At 42.0% G+C, this 24220-nt stretch overlaps 1 pseudogene; it reads left to right on the top strand.

The window, feature by feature from the left end:
* The first annotated feature begins 4273 nt into the window (after window positions 1–4273).
* On the top strand, window positions 4274–5923 carry LOC102531250 (putative ribosomal protein uL10-like; annotated as a pseudogene).
* The last annotated feature ends 18297 nt before the right edge of the window (window positions 5924–24220 follow it).

The following is a 24220-nucleotide window of genomic DNA, read 5'->3' as shown; positions in this document are numbered from 1 at the left end:
TCTAAAGTCAGTCAATCATTTCCATTTATTCAGCACAAATTTATCATGTGTTTGAGACACTATCTGGACTCCGGAGATAATTGCTGAACAGATTTAGTCCCTTCTTTCATGAAGCTTACACTTTACCAAGGGAAAGAGTAATTAAACAGATAATTTTACTAATAAGTGTGTAATTATAAGCTTAGGCAAAGGTCGTGAGGAAAAGTAAAGAGTGCGTTGAAAAATGACTTCAGGAGAATTTCCTTCCCACAATAATTATCACACTGCATTGAAACTGTTTGTCAAGCTCCCTAACTAGGCTGTGAGCTACCTTGAGGGCACAGACTTCTTCATTATTTCTCTTTATAATTTTAGTGCTCAAAAAGGATTTGGGGCCCAGAAAGTGATGAGTGGATATTTCTTGAACAAATGAAACAAAACCTGCACTTGCCGGGACTTAGAGGTGGCAGGGGGCTGACAGTCCCTGGCAGCGGGAGGCTTTACGGTTTAGGTGGCTAGCCTGTTGCCCGTGATTCAGTGGAATCAATTCCCATATTTTAGACGTGAATCAGTTGCTCTCTAAGATCTCTTCCAACTCTAAATGTTATGACTGGTTAATGACCCATGGGATTAAATGACTTCTAAGAAGGAATCTGCCTTGTGTACTTTGCTGATATGATGTCTAGGACAATGCTGCCTCTGAGTGAGCATTTACTGTGTCAGATAAGAGAATACAGGTGCCTGATGTTTCTTTTTTTTTTTAAAAGACCCTCATTGTTAACTTTGGAATAATCCAGAATACAAGCAGGCAGTCTACAAATGGACTCATAGATGACGTGGTTTGGCAAGCTAAATAATAGCTCGAGGGTGCCAACTGGAAATTGGCACTTGCCACCCGCCTCTACGAGGCTTAAATCACGAGCGGCTGCAGTCACCGACCTTCAACACACCCTGAAAGGAGTTCAGGCTGGAGATCAGGAACGAGGCGCTCTGGCCTCTGGGGAACACTGGCAGAACAGACCTTCATACACTTAGACATTTGCAGAAGACGATTTTATGAGCTCAAATTCTTGCTTCTTATATCTTGAAAACACTAAAATCACTATCGGTGACATCTGGCCCTCCTGGCCAGCAGCAAGCTCTTGCCTGCAGTGCCCCCTTCACTAAAATCGTGTGGAGCACCGAGCCCCCCCGGGCTCTTCAGAGCGGCTCCTCAGAGCTACCCAAAAATGCTGCCTCCCTGGCTATCGGCCTCACTTTGCCCCCCATAAAACCTAACCCACGATCACTCACGTTGTGCGGTTTTATTTCCATCGACAAAGACTCAGCAGCGATCGTTATTTTTAATGTTTTAATATTTGCTTTGTTCTTTATAGTATTTACTTAGTTCATGGGTCTAAGCTGCCTAATAGGCTGGTACTTTACATGATATAAAACATTAGAGCTAAAAAAAAGGCCCGTTGCACATTTCTGCACAGACACCTAAGTGCAACCCTAGGTGGCATGTAACAGGCCGACGCGTCGCCTTCCTCCGCCGCCTCCCTCCCCGCGGAAGCAGAGGCCGGCTTTCCGAAACCGGCGAGAACTGAGACTCCTTTGTCCCCGCGAGAGATACCTGATCCTGTTCCAAGACGTCCTGTCTTGTTGCCCATCACACCCACCCCTCTTCTCTTTGAACGGAGCTCGACACAGCGCACACAGGACCCGCCGTGCTCCGGCCTGGAAATGCCGAGTGCCTGGTGGAGGAAAAAAAGAAAAATTCCGGTGGTTTTGTTTTTACTTGTTATGGCTCTGAATTTTTCCTGCTTTGACATGACGGCTAAAATGTGCCCAGCATTTCTGTGCCGCCCGCAAACATATTTTCAGCATGCCTGTTTTCATGAAGACAGTGAAGGAAGCATAAGCTTGGCACGACACGAAGGATGGGGTGTGTACACGGAGACCATCTGTTCCACATAAACTCTGCTCTGCTCTGACACGCAGGAGGAAAGGAGTCTGTGGAATCAGAAGGTGCAGTGTTTAAAGGTGTGAACGGAGAGTGACCTGGGGAACGGGTTTGCGGGCACCGCCTCTGCTATGAATTGAGACCTCTTCCCCGTCCCCGCTGCGGCCTCATTTCGGTTGGTCCTGGTCAGACCAGTATTTACTTATTAGGTCAATCCTTCATTAAAAAAAAGAAAAAGGCCGCGTCATCATTTTCATGTTGGGACTGGAAGGAGGAGCGCCACAGAATGTTAGTTCGCAGCACATTTCAGTTAAAAACCGCGCCTGTTGGCCACGCCTCGAGGGAGAGGTGTTGCTGCCTCTCCCGGGCTTCTGCTGGGCGCCGCTGAGCGGGGAAGGGGTGCGGCTGAGGCTCTGGTGCAGAGCCTCCCTCCCTCGCTTCTGTCGTGGGGCTGGCCCGCCGGGGGCTGCGGCCGGATGTCGCCGGAAGCGACCACTTCTTTTCGCTGGTTCTTCCTGTGGAAAACCCACACGCATCCCGTGGACCTGCGCGCTCGTCTCCACGGTGCCAGCGAAGGTTTGCGCCCTCCTCGTTCATGCTAAACGTCCTGAGGAGCCGGACACCAGATCTTCCTGAGCATCGGCTTAATACTAGCTGTCTCGATTTAATGTGCTTGATTCAAATGAAAATCCGGATTCTCCTGGGCTAATTCTTGATCCAGATGCAAAAATGGAAAGGGTGCTCAATGAAAGAGAGAAAAAGAAAGGGAGAGAAAATTGCGCCCCCAGGAGGATCTAGTGTGATGTAAATGGAGGCATGATTAAAATCTTTTGCCTTTTGTTTTCCACAGAAAGGAACAGTGGAATGAAAATCAAACTGAGCCATACCAGGCTTCCTGGTCACAGAAGTAATAAGATGACGGCAGGAAGCTGCATTGGTTTTCTTGGGGGGGTCAGTATTTAGGAGACTGAGAACTAGCTGTTTTGAATGCAGCTGGGCTGAAGCAGGCACACGTTTGGGCCATCCTCTCTGGGTGCTCAGATGCGCTTCTCTGCACCCGACATCACAGGACGGCCAGTGACATAATTAACATCCCTATGAAAAAACAGGGCCACCAGCGGTGGTGCCTGGACACTGTTCTGTGGCTTTACCTGATAGCTTTCTTATCCTGAAGAAGGAACTGGATTTTTGTTACATTTCTGAGCCCAGCCCACAGCTCTTTTACGGAGGAAAAATATGATTTAAATACAAAGAGACAAATTGATAAGTCAGAGTCTGTCCCCAACAACCCATCATCTGGAAAATTATACTGAACCATTATCAAAATCTATTTCTGTAATCTTAACACAGGTGGAGAACTTAGCAAGTTAGTGTCGGGGTGAAGAATGGGCTCCATCAATTGGATTTAATCAACGAGCATTTGTTTTTCCCTCGGCCAAGAAGGGAGCTGGTACCGAGCATAACATGAATGGAGGGAAAAGCAACTCTTAGTTCACTAAAAAGTGGATGCTTTGGAGCCCCTGTTATGTGCTTGCTGTTCAGGAAAAAAAGATGAATAAGGTAAAGGTTTTGTCTCCAAGTTGTTTAGGATTTTTTTAAAAACTGACTAGTAAGACAACCTGTGAAATTGCTCAAATTAATGTGTTTTTGAGGTACTAAAGAAGCAGAGAGGAGGGAGAAGGAAGTCTGCCTGGGTGGGGAAAATCTTCTGGAGTCTTGTCAGAGGACCAGAGGGATGCTGTGGCAGGACAGAGGACAATGAGGGGGGGGGTTCTTAGAGACCAATAAGTGCCCCAAACAGAAGAGATCAAGCACACTTCAGAGAAAAGCAAAGAGCTTGGTTTGCTGGAATTCTGGGGGCCAAGGACGAAAGATGAAACTCATTAAAGATACTCAGTGGCCACATTGTACCAGGACTCTATTCAAGCTCAAATTTTCCTTTAAAAAGGAAATAAAAAAGCTGTATCTCCACGTGGAGAACCTGGTCTGCGGGCTCTATACTCTCGAGCCCGTGGCTTTTCTCTTCTTCGTTCAAAGAGCTCAGGTTGTTGCAAGAAGGCACAAAGAAAAGAGCTATACTCTGATTGCCCTTCCCTCCTCTTCCAAATGCTCTACCCTCCCACCCCTCCTGTGAGAACTAATCCTGTAATGGAATTTTAATGCTCTGCTTTTACGTAGAGCTTCAATATCCAGCAACTGTGACTAGGGAGAAGGAAGGATGGTGTCTTTTGAGCAAATAGCCTTAAGGATGTGAACCCACAGGAAGGGACAGTGCACTCTCGCCAGGTGTCCTTGCGCGAGTGACACTGTCTTTAAATCCTGTGTGGAAATCCCTGGTGCACCGCCGTGATGCCCAGGGAAGACAGGGTGACCTGGAAATCCGAATACTTCCTTAAGGTCAGCCAACTTCTGGATGATTATCTGAAATGCTTCCTTGCGGGAGCAGACAACGTGGGCTCCCAGCAGATGCAGCAGACCTGTCTGTCCCGCCGCAGCAAGGCGGTGGTGCTGATGTGCACGGCCATCCAAGGGCATCTGGAAAGCAGCCCAGCTCTGGAAAAACTGTTGCCACACATCTGGGGGAACATGGGCTTTGTGTTCACCAAGGAGGACCTTACTGACATCAGAGACGTGCTGCTGACCAGTAAGGTGACAGCTGCTGCCTGTGCTGGTACCATAGCCCTGTACCAAGTCACTGTGCCCCCAGAACTCTGGTCTGGGGTCTGAGAAGACCTCCTTCTTCCAGGCTTTAGGCATCACCACTGAAGTCTGCAGTGGGCATCACTGAGACTCTGAGTGATGTGAAGCTGATTAAGGCTGGAAACAGAGGGGGAGCCAGTGAAGCCACATCACAGACTTGCTGAGCATCTCCCCCTTCTCCTTTGGGCTAATCATCCAGCAGGTGTTTGACAGCACCTACAACCCTGAAGTGCTTGATGTCACAGAGGAGATTCTGCGTTCTCGCTTCCCCAAGGGAGTCTGCTGTATTGCCAGTGTATGTCTGCAGACTGGTTACCGAACAGTTGCATCTGAACCCCATTTTAGCATCAGTGGGTACAAGCAGGTTCTGGCTTTGTCTGTGAAGACTGATCATATCTTCCCACTGACTGAAAAGGTCAAGGCCTTCTAGGCTTTTCCATCTGCATTTATGGCTGCTGCCACCCCAATTGCTTCTGCTGACTCAGCTGCAGCCCCGGCCAAGGCTGAAGCAAAGGAGGAGTGGGAGGAGTGGGAAGAGGACATGGGAGGAGTGGGAGGAGGAGTGGGAGGAGGAGTGGGAGGAGTGGGAGGAGGACGTGGGAGGAGTGAGAGGAGGATGTGGGATTTGGTCTCTACTAATCACCAAAAAACAACCGACTCAGCCGACTTTATTTGTGAAACAAGGAATTAAAGGCTCAATTCTCTTAAAAAAAAAAAAAAAAGGAAAAAAGAAAGAAAGGGACATTGCAGGAGGACCATCTTTTAGACTTGGCTGCCAGGGAGAATACAGTAGTAACCGTGTTCCCCATTCAGTGCAAAAAGTCCAGGGATATTCTCTGTGATTAATACCACGATCTCCTTCCCCTGCCTCAGTGTTTCATCATTTCAGGATTTAGTAAAGGGTACAGACTCCAACAAAATAAAATTTTGCGTTTTGTTTTCCCAGTTGTTACCTGACTGGCACAGGAAAAGCAGATCAAGCAAGAGGCACCCCTCCCGTTCCACCATCAAACAATGCTATTCTCTTTAAAGGGGGAAAAAAAAAGACCTCTTTGATGAGGTACTCATCTCATATCTCTCTGACACGGGTCTAGTAAACCTTTTTTGTAGCAGATTCATGAAGAGAGAGCATTCTGCTCAGCAGGCGGCTGTGATGGGAGGCTGGTTGCCGAATGTGCGGCTGGCGTTTGCGCTGTGCTGGCCGGGCTGCCTGCTGTCCTCGTCCCGTTTCCACCGCGAGGTCCCCCTGCCGTCAGCTCCTTCATTCGGCTGCGTCTGTCTGTTTCAGCTGCTGCCTAATTCCTCTGTACGTCTAGCGTCGATTGCAAATGATACTTGTGACGCAGGGAGTTTTCATTTGGATGGCTTTGATGTTAGTTCACAACAGAACTAAAGCCAAACTGGCTTTATTCATCCCACCCCCCACCCTTTTTGGATTACTGATTCAAACTAATTTCAGAAGTAACCTGTTTGGTATGATCCAGCCACTTCACATATGCCAGCTTATCAGAATTCAAGTCACATGATTAAATGCAATAAAAATGTTCAAAACAGATATATATATATATATATCCAAACAGAGTTTGGTTTCGAATTTAGATGAAAACCTTATGATGTCAATCAAATATACATGACACATGTAACTTAAATTCTCGGCTATTTCAGTGACTTAGGGAAAAGATATCAAGGATCGAGTTAGTTCCTACTGATCTATTCTTGGAGTGAGGTTTATAAACCCTAGAATTGCATCACTCATGTTTCTATCATGAAATGGAAAGGCATAATTTTAATATTTGAACAAAGGCATTGGATCCATGATCTAGAATTATTTAATAGGTTTCAACAGGCGCAGAATATTTCCAAGGTTTCACATGGTTTCACATCATTTCTTTTGATATATGAGGTGGGGTTAATCATGTGTTAATATTCAATGAAAATTCACTGGTGGAAAGAAATCTTTACCAATTAATGACTAAGCTAACGATTTCCTAATCTCTGCTGTGAATACAAGAAAGCCATGGAAAGAGTGCACAATTAGGCTTCCAGGAGAAGCTGCAATACTCGGAAGACAAGTTAATTGTATCTTACAGTACGCCTAAATTTTACTAACTATTTGATATTGATGTTTTGAGCTTTTGATATATGGATAACCTTTTCAAAAGCATTTCGTCTTTAATCACCCTGGAAAATTTTCTTTTGTTCATTCACCAAGGGTATAGATCCTAATCTTAAAGCATCCTTTGTTTCTTTGAACACAGTAAAAACTTAGAAATTAATCAATTTAATTCAAGGCTTTATGCCTTTATTTTCAGGTAATAAAGGTGTTGAGGGATTTGATGGTGATAGACATTACATAATGATACTTTTGGTTCCTGAGGATAACCAGACTAACAAGCTTAACTTGGGGACTCCGGGTCATGGTATATTGGATTTTTTTTTATTTTTTCGCATGCTAGAATGTACAGCAGAGAGGCTTATCGATACTGCAAGGAACAGAGAACTGACTTAAGGAAGAGGTGGTTTTCCAGATATAACTAGGAGCCTGGAGAACAGGGTGCTGCAGCCACTGGTTCAAAAGCTCAGTGATGGTACAACCACTCTCTCTATGCATAACTCTCGGCCTTTTCGACCCCTTGACCAAGTGCAGAATCAAGGAGGCCGGGCAGTAAATCGATCCACAGGGTGAACATTTGCGAAGACTCACCTAATCTGCCACCATCTTTCCACCAGCTTTGGGCGTGATGACTGAAAAACAGTGACTGCTCTGGCACATCCAGAAGGACAGAGCACTGTTTTCATTGTGTTTTCATCGTGCTTGAAAACAGTGATGGAAGGCTGGCCTCGTTCTCCAACCTCGTACTATTAGGAAGTTTATATTTTAAACACTGGTGGGAGAAAAAGGAAACGTGCTGTCCCGCTGGGGATAAAATGTCAGTGGAAACTTGCCCCCTGACATACATTGACTCTGGGGGAAGCTGGCAGAGTCCTGGGCCCCTGAAGGGAGGAGCCCCTAGAAGTATTTTCCTAAATCTCTGTGCAGGAACGGTCTGGCTGGGAAAAGCAAGCTCACTAGTATGGAAATGTGCAGATGTCATGAAGAGTCCCTTCTTTTCCAAGGGTGGGGCGCAAGTCTAAGGAGGGAATGACCCCAAAGCCTTGTGCTCACTCTGCTAAGGAGCTTTGTCCTTGCACTTTAAAATTCTTAATCTCTCATGATTGTCAGCCCCTTACATGCCCCACTACTGCACATACAGTGACCCTGAAACATCTGGTCTAGATTCTCCGTATGGTTGCCCCTTACAGAGCAGATCCACTGTGCTTGGTCACACAGCTCAGGCCGTACAGCTCCCGAGTAATGATAGTAGGAAGAAGAAGAATAATAGATAACATTTGTCCAACACTTCAGGCAGTTTACTATGTAGGATAAATGGTATTGTTTCCTGCTTATAACAGATGAAGAAATAGTGGCTTTGAACATTTAAGCAGCTTGCTCAGGAGCATCTAGTGGACTTTATTTACTTAAAAACTAAAGAGAGACTATAGTTTTTAAGTTCAAGATATAAACAAAAGATAATTAGTGTGCTCGACTGTGCACTGAATAAAATTGAAGGTTAGCACTGAGGATGATGGACCTGTTCTTTATTACAAATAGATTAACTACGTTTTGTACATAATACCGCCTACAACACGTAAATAAAGGGGAAAGATTATCATTGACCTTTGTGGTGCTTCAAGAGAAATAGAGATGCCAGGGAAGAGGTCTCCACTGTGATCCTGAAAGAAGACGAACAATTTTAGAAAGGAAATGTGGCCCAGAAGCACTTTCAGAACACGGCAACGCAGATTCGCAGCTCGGGTTCACGCGGTCATTTGAGGAAGAGGTGGTCTCTGAAGATGATAGGACTGACCTGTGGAATTATGATAGAAAGAGTTCACAGTACTAAACTACTTCTGTGAGTGGAGGAGAGCCAGCGCTCCGTTTTCTGGAGGATTGACGTGCACAGTGAGCGGAGTGCATATCACTCATAGAGTCAAGAGGAGCCGAGCTGGTTGAGCGGAGAGGGCACATATTAAATTGATAGTGATTAATTAGTTTTATGTCACTTTGGTGCTTTTAGGCTTGTTCATGGTGTGGTTTTCAATTATTTTCGTATTATTGGAAGAGCCGAGATTAGACCGTAGTTATTAGAATTAGATGAGCTGCCTTCTTTGCAGAGCAGGATAACCTTTGCTATTTTCCTTCCATGTGATGAGTGCCATTTGCGAAGAAAAGAAGGTGAGGTGGTGTGAACATCTCCATAGGCTTAGCAGCGGGCTCGGTTTTTGAAAACAGGATCGGACGCACCATACGCTCAAGATTCAAAAAGATCTTTAGATAGGTTGTTTTAATTCTTATTGCCACTTGCTGTCATTTTTAAGTCAATCAGGGTAAGATGCAAAAGGACAAGAGGGAACTAGACTTCTAAACTTCTGAGAAACACTGAGAAAATGCAAACATCCTGAAATCCTCACGTTTAATTCAGAAACTTTTTTTCCTGTGGGCTCATGCAAGAGAATATGCTTGCAGATCTCTCTAGCATCTATTTACCTGTTAACTATCTATCAACTGTCTATCTACCATCATTTCTACCCATCATCTAGGTATCTGTCATTTCCATCATGCATCTGTCTATCCATTGAGAGGCTCTTCATGAGACTCTTTGAACTACATATCACTTTCTGCGAACCACAGGAATCAAAGGGCGCACAAAGCTAGAGACTGTGGTTGTTACCAAGTTTTATTCTATTGCACTGTTCGATGAGGAATGGGAGCAAAAAGGTTAATAATCCTTCAGATGTGATTAGCAGATGTGGCAACATAATATCATACTCTGGATGATAGACAGAAAGTCCAAGTGATTCTACGTGCACGTGAGTGTGTGTGTGTGTGTGTGTGTGTGTGTGTGTGTGAGGGAGAGAGAGAGGGGTGTGGGGAGAGGAGCCTGGAAAGTGACTACTAGCATAGGACTCCTTCTGTCATATTAAGCCTCTGGGGAGGGACAAGTCAACCTTCTAATATGAATTCTACCCCTGCTCACTTCTTCTGGACTCTCACTTCACTAACGAACCTGTTCTGTTCTGTATTTTCAATCTCTTTCCCCTTAGCATATAAACAGAGAACAACACCTGTTATTTTTAAAGAACAATAAAGACCAGTCATTGACCTTGTGACTTGTATCTCCCTTCTCCTCAGAGGCACTTTTCCGGGAAGAGTATTCTCTGCTGCCATGTTTGCATCCAGTGAAAACTGATCATATGTTTCAGTCAAGATCATTGTGGGTTTTTAAATTCATCTTTAACATCTTATTTAATGTACCTGTTATGTGTACCATCTGCCTTTCTCCCATTACAGTATAAGCTCCAAGAGGGTGTCTGCCTTCATTTGTGTTGTTCATACGTGCACCCCCAGGTTTTAGAAGGGTGCCTGGCACATGCGGTGCTCGCACTAGATCTACTGAATAAGTGAGTAAGTGAGTGAGGAGGGGTATGTCCTGTTTAAGCTCCTGATGCTGGTACTGTCTCCCTTTCCCCCCAATGCCTTCTGAGTGGCAGATAGCCAGCAAATTGGTTCTTTCTCTCGTGGGGTGTTTCTGTAGGTTCGTTACAGACCTCACCATTAGAAACCCCAACACATCACCTTCTACAGATGTGGACTGTGTTGTCTGCAAAGTCCTTTCGTGGCATCTTTAGCCTGGTTTATTTCTAGACATGGGAATTCATAAATCCTTCCACCCTCTTCACTCAAGTCAGTAAGGAAAAAAATACCTAATTTTGCTGAAAAAAAGACTATATTGAAAGACAATCAATGACTAGCAAGAATTCAGTAATTATGAGAATAAGTTTATCTTCTAAATGCTCAACTTTAAAACCTACAAACAGCTCAGAGCAGAGTCACCTAATTCACAGGTCAGTGAATAAAGGTGTTAACATATATGAAAAAATAATATGCTGAAGAGTCATAAAAGTGGAAATATAGGAAGAGTTACAAGCAAAACTTGGCAGTAATCATTCAAAGGTAGGCAATCTTATTTTTTTTTTATTTAATGGAAATTTTCTTCTAAAAGCCTGGCATTTTTGAAAGAAGAGCAATCTCGTGTAATTTTTTTTCAAGAAGCCAAAGAGCTTAAAATAAGAGGCATTTCTATGAACATCAGAAACAAAACTAGAATAGATTGTGTGGCAGGTCAAAGAAAGGAAGTGGAAATCGTATATGCCATTTCAGGTTCAAGATCTTCTCATTTTCTTCTCTACTTTCCCTCTCCCTTTGCTCAGCTGTCTTCCTAGTAGAAGACTGAGATACTGGGAAACGTAAGAAACTTCAGTCTTGAGTCAGACCTCGGACGACTCAAAGGTAACCATCCACAAACAGACCCATTATACCCTCTGCTATCGTGGTAGGGCACTGAGATCTTAGATTTTTTCTTACATCCCTTAGACCAACCTGGACACTGAAGTTGTTACCTCAAAGTGGGGGATTAATGTAACAAAAGCGCTAAGGTTTACATTAGCTCAGCATTAGACAGCAAAAACATAGTTGGAAAAAGTTGGAAAGATGGCAGCTCATGCTATGAAATGGCAGAACATCTCATAGGACACTCACTGATCCTAAGTCAGAAGATGGACCATGTATGTGCTGAGCCTGTATCTCTAGAGTAGGATTTCTCAGCAGAAGTACGATGGACATTTTAGGCCAGACGCTTCTTTCCTCTGGGAGGCTGTCCTGTGAACTGCAGGATGTTTAGCAGCACCCCTGGTTTCTACCTGTTAGATACCGTTGCATCTTCCTAGTCAGCCAATCAAAAATCTTTTGAAACATTGTAAAAATGCTCCCAGCCCGAGGGGGTAAATTGCCGCCAGTTGAGAACCACTGCTTTAGAAGAAGTGACTGGCAATAATAAGACTTTTTCCGTTGGCCACTATTGACTGCCGTTAGTGAACTATTAAAATAGATCAACTCAAGGAAGATCTGGCTGGTTTGCACGCAGAAATGAGAGAGAAGAGAGAGACTATACATTTGGAGGTTCCAAGGCGAGGAAAAGGTGAATCGTTCCCGACTTCAGACAGTAAGAGATAAGTTTGAAAAACACTTTGAGCATGAAAGTCTCAGTAAAACTTCTCAGAGAACAAAGAGATTTAGTCCCACAAAAGAGATCAGATAGAATGTGATCTTTCCACCTCTAGTTTCAGATAGCCTAAGGTACTCATGATTATACTAAAAGAGAGGGGCAGGGAGGCTGGAAGAAAGTAAACCAATTTGGTTTTCAGAATTATGTCCAAGCACAAACTTTGGGTATGCTTTTTGGCACTTGAAATTGACTAAAAGCAAATAGGTCAGAATCCTTCTAAGTTTAAAAAATTTTTTTCAGATCTATGAAGATAATGTTCCAGTGGAAGAAGGTGGACAGTAAGTTACCAAATAATAAGTAAATAAGAAAACATCACCAAAATTAAACACCATATTACACTCATTTGTTTGGCAAATATTAAGAAGTCTTATGAAGCTGCTGGGGATGATGAAGCCTGAAAGGGTATCTTAAATATGGCTGGTAGGGGGTGTAAATTGGAGAACAATTTTTTTTCTGCCTTGTAAAGCTGAACATAACTTAAGACCCAGCAATCCTCTTCCTAGGTACATATTCAGGAGAAACTCTTGCACATTTGTACCAGGAGATACATACAGAAATGTGCACAGCAGTATTATTAATAATAGCAGAAAACTGGAACAGACAATAGACTGGAAAAGACAGAAAATGTGTATATTTACACTATGAAGTATCACACAGTGTAGGAAACAAATAGCTACAGATGGCTGCAACAGCACGGCTAGATCGGGCTTGAGCACAAGAAGTGAGCCGTGCAAGGTTACATTTAGCATAAAGAAATTTTGTAAAATTTAAAACAATTTTAGTAAAAAAAATTCATCATTAAAACACATATACCCATGCCTATGTGTATGTGTTTAGGCAAGAAAGTGAAAAACGCAGAATTTAGGATGGTAGTTAACTGCCTCTGAGTGAGGAAGGAGGATGCACGGAGAAAGAACACGGTGGTGGAACTTGATTTTAATGTTTTAAATCTAGGGCTTGGATGTTAGGTTTAGGGTTGCTCATATATCTTCAATGAATGAACAGAAACCAATTAAGTTTTGATTGAATTCTATCGCCAAAAGCCCCACAAGCCCAGACTAGAAGCACCCGTGGGCTCCCGAGCTCGCTGCAGTAGAAAGCAGGTTGTGCAAGCAAGTCCGTTCCCAGAGAGGGCACCCTCCCCACCATTCACTTTGGATGTAACCAAGGAGAATGACAGACAGGGAAGGACAATGAGGATCGTGGACACAGAAGCCAGGAGCCATGGAAACCCATGGCCGAGAACATCCAGGGAGTGGAATTACAGTTTAATGGGGGAGGGATTTCTTGTTCCATTTTTTCAATATAAAAAATACTATTTTATATAAAAAAGATACATATGCTAGACACATGCCTACACGTGCATGTCCACATGTGTACAAGCACACACATACCCTTCACTCACTCATGTGTCTCTATGCCTATGAATTCTAAATGTAGCAACTTTCAAAGATGGTGACCGTGATGCTCAGGAGTACCAGCACATCAGCCCCACGCAGATGGCTTCAGTGGTCATGTGTGCTCACTGTAAGTTTAGTCAGGACACCATTCGTTAGTCCACAGCATGTTTGTTCTGCTGGAAGCAGTTCTACTGCCAATTTAATGCTGATGAAAAGACAAAAGCTAAGATAAAAAGCTTTTTGAAAAAAAATTTGGAGAACAAATAGAAATAAGTCGCTACCATCCATATTTACAGTTCTCGTGAAACTGAATTTTATATGCATGTTTATATGTTGGTAAGCTGTATAATGCCACTTTATTTCAGTGTATATTCATAAAGAGCCACTGATACCTGCACATTGAAACAAATAAGATGATATAAATGTTTGAAAGTTATCCTTCCCGCCCTAATCTCTCTTAAATTCTAATGTTCTTGTTTAAGTCAGTATTAATAATCTTGTGTTTCTCTAGTCATTTCTTCAAGTTCATAAAAACATATTAAATTCGACAGAGATGAGAGAAAGCGTATGTGTGAGGGAGATTCCCGGTGCTTTGCTTTGTCTGCTTTGCTGTGTTACTTCGTGTGTCCTTGTTTTGACAGAGCGGTGTCTGGGCTGATGATTTTACACTTGTCCCTGCGCCCCTCACACATTCTCCGGTTTTATGCTCAGGGGCTGGGAGGCTGACCTGTGCTGATTACACTGATTGCTTTTCTAGGGACTGACTTGTGAGAGGCTTTGGGAGAGTACCAGAAGAAGGGAGGGGGCGGAATTTCTGTCCTTTTGTTCCCCTTCTCTCAGCCCAAGTCCCTTCCTTCTTCCATTGCCACCAGGCTGGCTGAGGCCATGTCCCTGGGTTCCTCCCTTTTACAAAGAAGGATGGCAGCGACTTCCGTTGTTGCTGGCCCAGGTGTCCTAACATCCTCTGTCGGCTCCCTGACCCGCGCGCCCTCCTAGGTAAACAGTCCCTCACTCCAGGCTCATCATTTAAGACTTACCAGTGCGCTCCTTCTCGCTGAGTCCCTGACTGACACACATATGCATATGTGCTACATACTGGGCCACGTTTTCCCCACTTAACCTGCCAAGGACATCTTTCTGTGCCAGTATTTAAATCTTTAATTCATTATTCGCAACAGCTTTATTTGTTACCGTTTTTGTCTGTTATCTCTTATTCCAATTATTCCTTTAAATGTTTCTGAATCTTCTGGTTTTGGAAATGCCATTTTTAAAAAGCATCTAATGAATTTTTAAAATTTAATCTGACAGTGTTTGATTCTTCATTGGTGTATTTAGTCAATTTACATTTATTTAATTTTTAAAATCAACTTCATTGAGCTATAACTTATAGCAAATAAAATGGACATATTTTAAGTATACAGTTCCACAAATGCGCATACCTACTTCACCACCACCACAGTCGGGATAAAACATGTGCATTACCCCAAAGATTCCTTTGTGCCCCCGCCTAGCCAATCTCCATCCCACTCCTAACCCAAACCCACGAAACCACTGGTCTGCTTTCTATCACGGTGTATTGGATTTGAAATCATATACTATGTACTTTTTTGTGTCTGGCTTGTTTTTGCTCTGCGTAATGCTTTTGAAATTCTTTCTTATTCGGGGATGTCAGTTCAATCCTTTTTTGGTGAGTGAGATTCCATTTTATAGATACACTACAATTTATTTTTCTTTTTGCCAACTGATGGAAAGTTGGGTTGTCTCCTGTTTGGGCTAATATGAATAAACCTCCTGCCCAACAGAAAGCTCCAGCCACCAATAGCAAGTCAGGATCCTCATCGCGTAACCCTGAGACATAACCCTCCAGTCACCGGAGGTCGGAGCCCACAGATCTGGCCCAATGCATCCTCTATGGGTTAGGAGTCACTTAAGGGGGATTCACACACCAGACAATAGCTGGAACAAGGTTGACCCACAGAAAGGAGAAGAGAGGCAGTATGATCCGTGACTGTAATGTGTGGTGGTCTCCCACGGCTAGCCGGTCCTTCCTGATAGCTGGATGAAGTCAAAGACCAGATCCGGTTTCCTTCTGCAGGGGACAGATACACCGTGCGGCTGGCCAGGTACCATATGGCGCATGTGCTTCAACAGCACAGGGGAGTTCACTGCATACCCAGGATAAGGGAAAGTTTTCTCCTAATAAGGAAGAAGAATGTGGGGCCGAGCAACACCTGGAAGATGGCTTCCATATAGAGGAGTATTCCAGGCCCAGGGCAGTGACTTGGGCAATCCCTAACAAGGACGACCGGTGGGGAATGGCTGCTCCCCCAGTACCACCGTGAGCATCCTCGTACAAGCCTTTGTGTGGACGCATACTTCAATTTATCGTGGGTTTATACCTAGGAGTGTTGCTGCTTCATACATTAAATGCATACTTAATGCTACATGAGCCTACCGAACCGTTTTCCAAAGTACAAATATGTGTATTATTTACATTTCTACCAAAAATGTATGAGAACTCCAGTTCCATGTTCTTGCTAACAATGGTATTGTCAGTGTTTCAAATTTTACTCATTCTTTTGTATGTGTAATTACTGTTTTAATCTGTGTTGACCTCATGATTAATGATGTTGATCATCTTCTGATGTTTTTATTGGCTTTTCCTGTATCTTATTTTGTACAGTGTCTGTTCAGATCTCCTGTTCATTTTTAGGTTGATATATTCAAATGAATAAGTTGTAAGAAATATATACTTAGAGCCAAGATCTTTGTCATACACATGTGATGTTAATATTTTCTCCTTGCCTGATCATTTCCTTATGGAGTCTTTCAAAGAGCAGAATTTTAAAAATTTGATGATTCCATTTTTAATTTTTTTCTTTATACTGCACGCTTTAAAAATATCCCATTTAAGAAAATTATTTCTTCACTACGATTGAAAATAGTTTCTCCTATGTTTTCATTTAAAACTATTATAGGTCCATTTTGAGTTAGTTTTTGTGAATGGTTAAGAGGGAAAATTTATTTTGTGTGTGTGTGGATATCCACTGGATCCAACACCATATATTAAAAAAGACTTCCTTTTCCTCATGGAATTTCCTTAATATTCTTGTCAAAAAATCCTTTCCTGGTTGAGCCCCGAAATGCCCACAGAGCTAGTCAACATCCTGCTTACTATCTTATAAGAGACCCTTGTAAGCCAGAAACACTCAGATGAGCTTCTCTTGAACTCCTGACCCAGAGAAACTGTGAAATAATCAATAATTTCTCCATACATTAAATTTTGGGGAAATTTGTTATGTGGCAATAGATACCTGATACACTGACCCAATAAAATGAATAAGTAAGTGTTCCTTCTTTTTCTATTTTCTGAAAAAGTTTGTATAGGATTATAGAATTCACTGGTGGAGTCATTGGGCCTAGAATTTTCTTAATGTGAAGGGTTTTTTTAAATTGCAAATTCAATTTATTTAATAAATATAGCATTATTCAGGTTTCCTAATTTTTCATGAATCAGATTTTGTAATTTGTGTCCTTCAAGAAATTTGCACACTCCATCTAAATTTCCTGACATATTAACACCAGTTTATTCATATTTCTTTATTATTTGAATTTCCAGGTCCAGCTCTGCATAAATGACCTGAAAGCTTCTATGTGTGCCTGGATGGACATCTTATCTCCTTTGGCTGAAGGTATGGGCTGAGACCGCTGAAAATCAAATGTGAAATCTAATTCTGCAATTGACTGAATTACAATACAAGTTGAACTCCCAGCCTTTCAAGGTGTCTGCTCTTAAAGTCAGGAAATTTTTTAGGAAAAAAAGAGGAAAATTAGTGACAAGGAAGTTTGAGGAAGTGTGTGGACAGGCCTCTCTGAAGGGGGAAAAATAAAAATATTTGTATTCCATATGAATTATCTCCAAAGGGTGGCTTCAACAGAAAAGGGTTTTAATTATCATGTGGCTAGGATGATTGGTTCTATGGATAGTAGTCCGCCTCTCTCCTCAGTCACCCTTGTGTTGCCCAGTGGGCCTATGAACACAGTGGCAATGGTGGCAGGGATGGAGGTTCTGCATGGGCTCAGCAACATGGACTTCCCCTCCCCAAGGTTAACCTGGCTACAGCTGTTGCTGAGTACCCAATCTGCCCAGAGCAGAAACCTACCCTGAGACCCTAACATGGCATCATTACCAGGGATGACTGACCGGTGGTAGGCTGATTACATGGGACTATTTTCATCATGGAAAGGGCAATGTTTTGTTCTTACTGGAATAGATACTTACTCTGGCTACAGATTCATCTTCCCTGAACACAACACTTCTGCCAAAACTACCATCCATCAACTTACAGAATGCCTTATCTATCATCATAGTATTCCATATAGCATTGCTTATGAACAAGGAACTCACTTTACAGAAATGAAGTATAGCAGTGTGAGTGTGCCCATGCTCTTGATCTTCAGTGGTCTCACTGTGTTCCCCACCATCTGAAAATAGCTGGCTTGACTGAATGGTGGAATGACCTTTTGAAGACTCAGTTATGGTGCCAGACTTTTGTCCAGTTACTTTGCGCTCCTGATGCCTCTGAATCAACAGGAAGAGAAAGGAGTTACCATTTTGTCTAGGGTGATTGAATCTGACTAGCACCACAGTTCCATGATTGAGGTAAGGAAGAGGATGTCTGGAATATAGGAGTTCCCTTAGGGTGCGTCTAAATATTACCATGGTCTGTAATTAAGTTCAGTGAAAAACTACAACACAAGGCAGGGATACTAATGGCACAGACAGTTTGGGAAAGAAGGTTTGGATCGCTCCCCTAGGTGAAGAGCCATAACCAGTCAAGGTACTCGCTGAAGGCAAAGGGAATACAGAACGAGTAAAGGAAGAAAGTAGTAAAAATACTAGCTACACAAATGTGAACATTTACACAAAAGAGGACTGTAATTTTCACGACCATTTCTTTATTCATTTTGTTATGCGTATGTTTATATTTAACATGTATTATGCACTCAAACATATGTATGAACAAAAATTTTGTTTTCTTCCCCCATTTTCTTATTATATATCATAAAATGTATCGATTTTGTATAATAATATTTAAGTATTGCTGATTTGATATCATAGTGTTTAAGTTACGGGACATCAAGGAGAATAATAAACATCACTCAAGGACTTTACCTCCTCTTCTGGGGAAGTGGTTGGTGTGTTCTCGGTTGTCTGCAGGATATTGTATCATGTTAGGCAGAATTATGACCTTATTATTGTCTTTATCCGGAAATTAAGTGTGGCTAAGGATATGCATATGGGTGCCAATATGGCAAGGGGTGGACTTATGCTGTTTAATATTGTGTGTCAATTCGATTGGGCCAAGGGGAACCTAGATATTTGGTTAAATGTGATTTCTAGGATGTTTCTGAATGAGATTAACATTCAAATCAGCAGACTGAGTAAAACTGAATGCTCTCCCCAATGTATGTGGATCTCATCCAACCAGTTGAAGGCCTGAATAGAATAGAAGGCTAAGAAAAAATTCTCTTCTTCTGTCTGACTGTCTTTGAGCTGGGGCATCTGTCTTCTCCTGTCTCAGGACTCGGATTTGGATTGGAATTTATACTATTGGCTCCCCAGTTCTCAGGACTTCGAACTCAGACCACAACTTACATGTTGGCTTTTCTGCTTCTTAGATATTTGGACTTACACTGGACATATACCATCATCTCTCCTGGGTCTGTTCTCAGTCTCCATAATTGTGTAAGCCAATTCATTATAATAAATCACTTTATATATACATTTCTCTCTCTCTCTTTCTTATATTATTGATCCTTTTTTTTCTGGAGAACCCTGACTTATATAGATTTTGATCCTGAGAAGTAAGGCACTGCTGTAACAAATATCTCAACATGTGAAGCATGTGAAAGTGGCTTTGGAACTGAGTAATAGGCAGAGGCTAGAGGAGTTTTGAGGTGCACGTGATGGATATTAAAAGTGATTCTTATGAGGAATCTGAAAGAAATAAGAAGAGCTGAAGAAAATGCTTCCACCTTATTATAGGGTATATAAATCATCATGAAAGTAATTCTGGTGGGAATAAGGATGTTAAAGATCACTTTAGTGAGGTCTTAGACTTTGCCTTTAGATTTTAGACTTGATGCTAGAATAAGTTAAGACTTTTGGGGCTGTTGGGAAATGAGGAATATGCTATTGGAAACTGGAAGAAAGGAAATTCTTGTTATAACTGGTAGAGAATTGGAAAATTTCCAGCCTGTCCACATTGCAAGAAGTGATAAAGCATGTTTGGGAGAAGACAAGAAGTTTGTTGATGGACCATCATTTGATAAAGAGATTACATATGAGGCTTTATGAGTATAGACACTGCCAATTTGAACCGAAGGGGATGGAGACAGGGTGGAGTGAAGAAAGGCTTGTTGGACTTCTTAAATCCTATGGAACCAGGCCAGAGAGCTATGCAGCTGTGACCACACGTTATTCTTCAAGAAGAGGCAAAGATGACCTCCAGCTGACTGGAGATCATCAGGCCACTGCCTTGCTTTCTCAGTCTCTTCAAACTTTTTTTTTTTTACCTTTTATTATGTTTTGTAACTTTCTTTGCTGAAAGGAACTGTGGTGTGAGGCCTTTAGTAACGCAGTGGAAAGATGTTGGCGGGGTGGGGAGGAACGCTCTTGTCTTGTGATTAGGTTTCAGGCTTAGTGAGCCTGTGACCCTGGGATGTGAATTTCATGGATGGTTCTCTGGTTTCTTCCCCCAGTCCCTTAGGTGGTACAGGATGGCTAGAGCGGGCTGGAGGTGGGCTACACGACCTCCTTGCTTGGCACCCTGCACATAAATGCTGTACTTCCCTTCACCACAACCTGGTGTCAGTAGATTGACTTTACTGAGTATTGGCCAAGCCGACCTAAGTTCAGGCTGGTAACAGCATTCTCAGAATATGGGGGCTTAAGCATTGCTTTGCTCCTGTGATGTTTCTGAAAATTTTACTTAAATGTGTAATTCTAAACAACTCAGCAATGAATTAAAATTTAAAGAATCAGGAATGGGTAAGTGATGGTATAAAAGGACTGGTGAATCATTTAAATGCGAATTTACATCAAATCACAGCAAGAATTGTTACAAAATCTGAAGATGTGGAAATGGAAGTCAAGCAACAGACCAAAGTGTGGAGAGGAAGCAACATGCTCGTTTCCTCATGTTTATTACAGGGAGGTCAGCAACTATTGTCCTGTTAAAAAGTTAAGAGGCAGATGTATAATCTAAAATTATAAATGATGTTCTGTTAAAATTAAAAATAAACTCAAAACATTGTTGATTTATTTGACAAAGAGAATATATCCAAGCCCAAAGGATTAAGAACAAACCGAAGAGCGAAAAAGCCTAGAAAACAAGCCAAGCGATAATGAAAGAGAATATATAAGAGAGCAAAAGACTTAATAGATCATCTATGATGCTAATAAATAAGAGCCATACAAAATGACTTGCTAAGATGAATGATATTTGAGTCAAAATAATAAGTGGGAAAATAATACATATGCATATATCATAAATTACAAATAATATTCATCATAAAGGGAGAGAATAAAAAAGTTACAGACTTTCCTGCTTCCTCGCTCTAGTATCCGCCCTACTAAGGATGTTTTAAGTTTCAGGAATTTATTGGTCAGGTTGGCCCCTTTCATTGAGGTCAGCAGTGTGTGCATATTGTAACTGTGGTGTTCCAGGTGAATACTGTTGTGTGTTAAGCCTGTGGCCATATCTTTTTGTAAAATGATGGGCTTTGATACTTCATGGTCCTTGTTTGCTTGCTTGTCTCTACAATGCAGAGAATGCAGGGTGACAATGTCTTCTCTCTCAAATGGACAGGAACTCGGACCGGTGTGACGGTGAGATGCACTGTCAAAGGAAGGGGCTCAGCTCGCCTCTGATGGAAGCACAGCTCTTTTTGGGAAGGTAATAGTTCTCTTAATACCTAGAAAAAGAGAGCACGAAGAAGGAAAGTTTCATTTCCAGAGCAGAGTGTGGTGAATTTCAGTTTCAAAGGGGAAATCTTAAACCCAGATGAGAGGAGGAAAGGCAGCAGGGGAGGTGAGCGGGGCCCGAGTGCTTAGGTCTGACAGACGTCAGGGATAAATGGTTCCATGCTCTGAGAATTCTTCCCTTATGATTCTTCTCTATATAAATGTTCAAACCACAGCCAGCGGTGTCTGACAGAAAACCCACTGGACTTTAAGTTAGAAGACTGAATGCTAGGAGTGGATCTGCGACAAATTGCTTGATCTGAAGGAAGTCAATTAGCTTGAATGTGCCTCTAACATGGAGAGACTGACTATTGCCCATCTCTGGGAAATGAGAGCCCGAGAGGCATCATGGGGGTGACTTTGAAGAAGGCAGTGTAGACGACATTACATTTAATTATTGGACTTTTCAACCAAACAAACTTAGAGTTTCTTCTGTGTGAAATGTGGCCATGATTTAAGTTTTTGAGAGATTTGAGAAGTAAGGCAGTGCCTGCGAAGCAATCAACATCCAGAAAACAATGTATTACACGAGACTATCAGGCAAACCTTAAGAACAAATATGACCACCCCCTTCTGGCCTTTGATAAGACCAGAGAATCGTCTGCAGCTGTATGTGCAAACCAACCCGGTTTAAGAACCATGAAGGTTAATTCAATCAGATGACCATAATTATTAGTTTTGGACGGACTTGAGTTGTTTTGTGACAAATTCTGTAGGATGATTGAATAAACTTCAAAAAACATTTTAAAGTATTTATTCTGTTTTATGAGGAGTTAGAGGTTGGCTGCAACTATGATACTGTAGAGGAATCAGAGTCCAAATTAGAGGTAACTCATGGGCCAACATATGTCTATGCCCACACATGTGTACACATATATGTGTGTGTATGTGTGTGTAGCAATGTGTAGTCCTCTCTTAATCAGTTCTTAGAAGTATCTGTCTTCAAGTCTAGAAACATTAGCCACCACTGCCAAGGATTTAGTGTCTATGTGAAGTATCTGTTCCAGACAAGTCCCTGTGTGTGAGTACGACTAGAAATTTTCATAGGTCACTAAAATCAAAAAAGAAAATGGAAGAATTGATACTATCTTAATGAAGCTTATTTATAGTGAATTCTCTTGTTTTCAGCCCTTAATTAATTTCCCCTTTTTCTGTGTCAATAATATGCGTAGGTTCACAAGTTACAAATCTCAGGGCATTTGCTTTGCTTTCTTTCTCATGTTCATGCTGAGACACACCACTGACTCAGTCCTTATCAAGCACTCAACCAATTTGGTAGTAGTAAACAGTCAGTTTAGAATTTGTTGGCTTAATTATTTGGTTACTTTTTTTTTCCTTTTGGAAGGTATAAACAGGTGTTAGCTTCATTGTCATAGGACATATGTCTATTACGTAACAGATATTTCTAATTGTAGAGAAATGAAATATATTACTTTAGGACAAAACACCTTTTGTTCATTCTTTTCTGCAATTTCCTTCAGTTTTTCTTCCTTTGACTTTTGTTTTCCTACATATTTACTTATTTTTCTCTCTCCACTCCCAGCGTTCTGCTTCCCTTTCCTTCCCTTTCTTACTCTAATTCTTTTTATTCTCCAACCGGTCTCCCCTCCCTTTGGCATTTTTTGCAATTGTTTTCCAAGTATGAAATAAGGTCTCTCTCCTGCTGCAGCTGCTGCTCCATCCCCTGCTGCACTAAATTGACACTTGGGCACCCAATGGCTCTCGTCAGTCACTCCAAAGCTGCTGCTTCCAGAAGTGTCGGTTTAGTGTAGCGGGGGATGAGGTGCCAGCTGCAGAAGTAGGACACAGAAAAACTCAACAGAAAGCCCCGCCTCCCCTTCCTCCATGTGATAGGAGGAGGAAGGGGCGGAAAGGACCGCCAGAATCAGAGATAGAAGAGTGCAGTAATAAGAAGGCACCAGGACAAACACTGAGATTGAAAAATAAGCAGTTTATTAACTGTAGCAGATTTATGGATGGACTAGAAGATGAAGAAAAGTCTAAACTGAAGTTAACTTCTCTTCACTTGGTTTTAAATCCAGCTGAAACTACTGAAAAATCTGAATGTCTTTTCCTTTTTGGATAACATGCATTCACCGGTCATGGTATTTCCTTAAACATTCCCCAAAGTACACAAACATCCTACTGATTTGGGTGAGAGGTCAACAGTCTGCAACGGGAAACACGTGTAAGCTCTCAACTTTCCTTGGCAAGATTTGCTTTTCATTTCCTGTTGACAGAAATACCTACTCTGCTTAATTAAAAGTCCTCTGTGAACGTTAACACTCCAGGCATCCCAGCTAACTGTAGACCCCATGGGTAACCTTTCCACACCTATAGCAAAAGTGTGGTTATGAGTAAGAATACATATTCTAAAGACAGAGGCAGAGGCTGATTTTTTTAGGACTAGTCCCACCTCTGTTCCCCTCTATTAGGTCACATGATTTCCTCTATTTTTGTGAATATAGAATCCGCTCTCCCATGACCAGAGGTAGAATGTAGATGATGAATTCCAAAATGCTATGTGCAAGGTATTTTTATTGCATACATTGGAATTTTTTCTTAAGTAACCATTTTAAAGAAAGGCTTGTTTCCAAAGTGACACCGTAGAAGCAAAAAATACACGTGCTGCCTACGCTGGATTTTGACCACTGTATTCATTATGCACTCTTTTGAGGTCAATCGCTATGGTAATTTGCTTTTCATATGAAATGTAAAATGGAAGTGTCTTTTGTGTCAAGGAGTTCTGATATAACTCCTTTAGAAGGACCTAGTATCTAGGTCAGTTGGCTTTCTTAAACCTGAAACAAATGAGATCTTTGATAGTGTAGTATCAGGACTGCAGGATACAGATTAAAGGAGAAAGGGGCTTTTGCTGAGACAATGGCAAAAAAAAAACTTTCTATATTTGACTCAGTTTTATCTCCTCCTACTAGTAAAGATCCAGGGTATTTTCTCAAGGTGCTCCTTTCCTCTATGACTCCTTTGTTTGCTAAAAATA

Source organism: Vicugna pacos, chromosome 9 (genome assembly GCF_048564905.1).
Source record: "Vicugna pacos chromosome 9, VicPac4, whole genome shotgun sequence".
Classification (NCBI taxonomy): Eukaryota; Metazoa; Chordata; class Mammalia; order Artiodactyla; family Camelidae; genus Vicugna; species Vicugna pacos.
The sequence above is the reverse complement of the archived record's forward strand: the minus strand, read 5'-3'. Positions and strand labels throughout refer to the sequence as shown.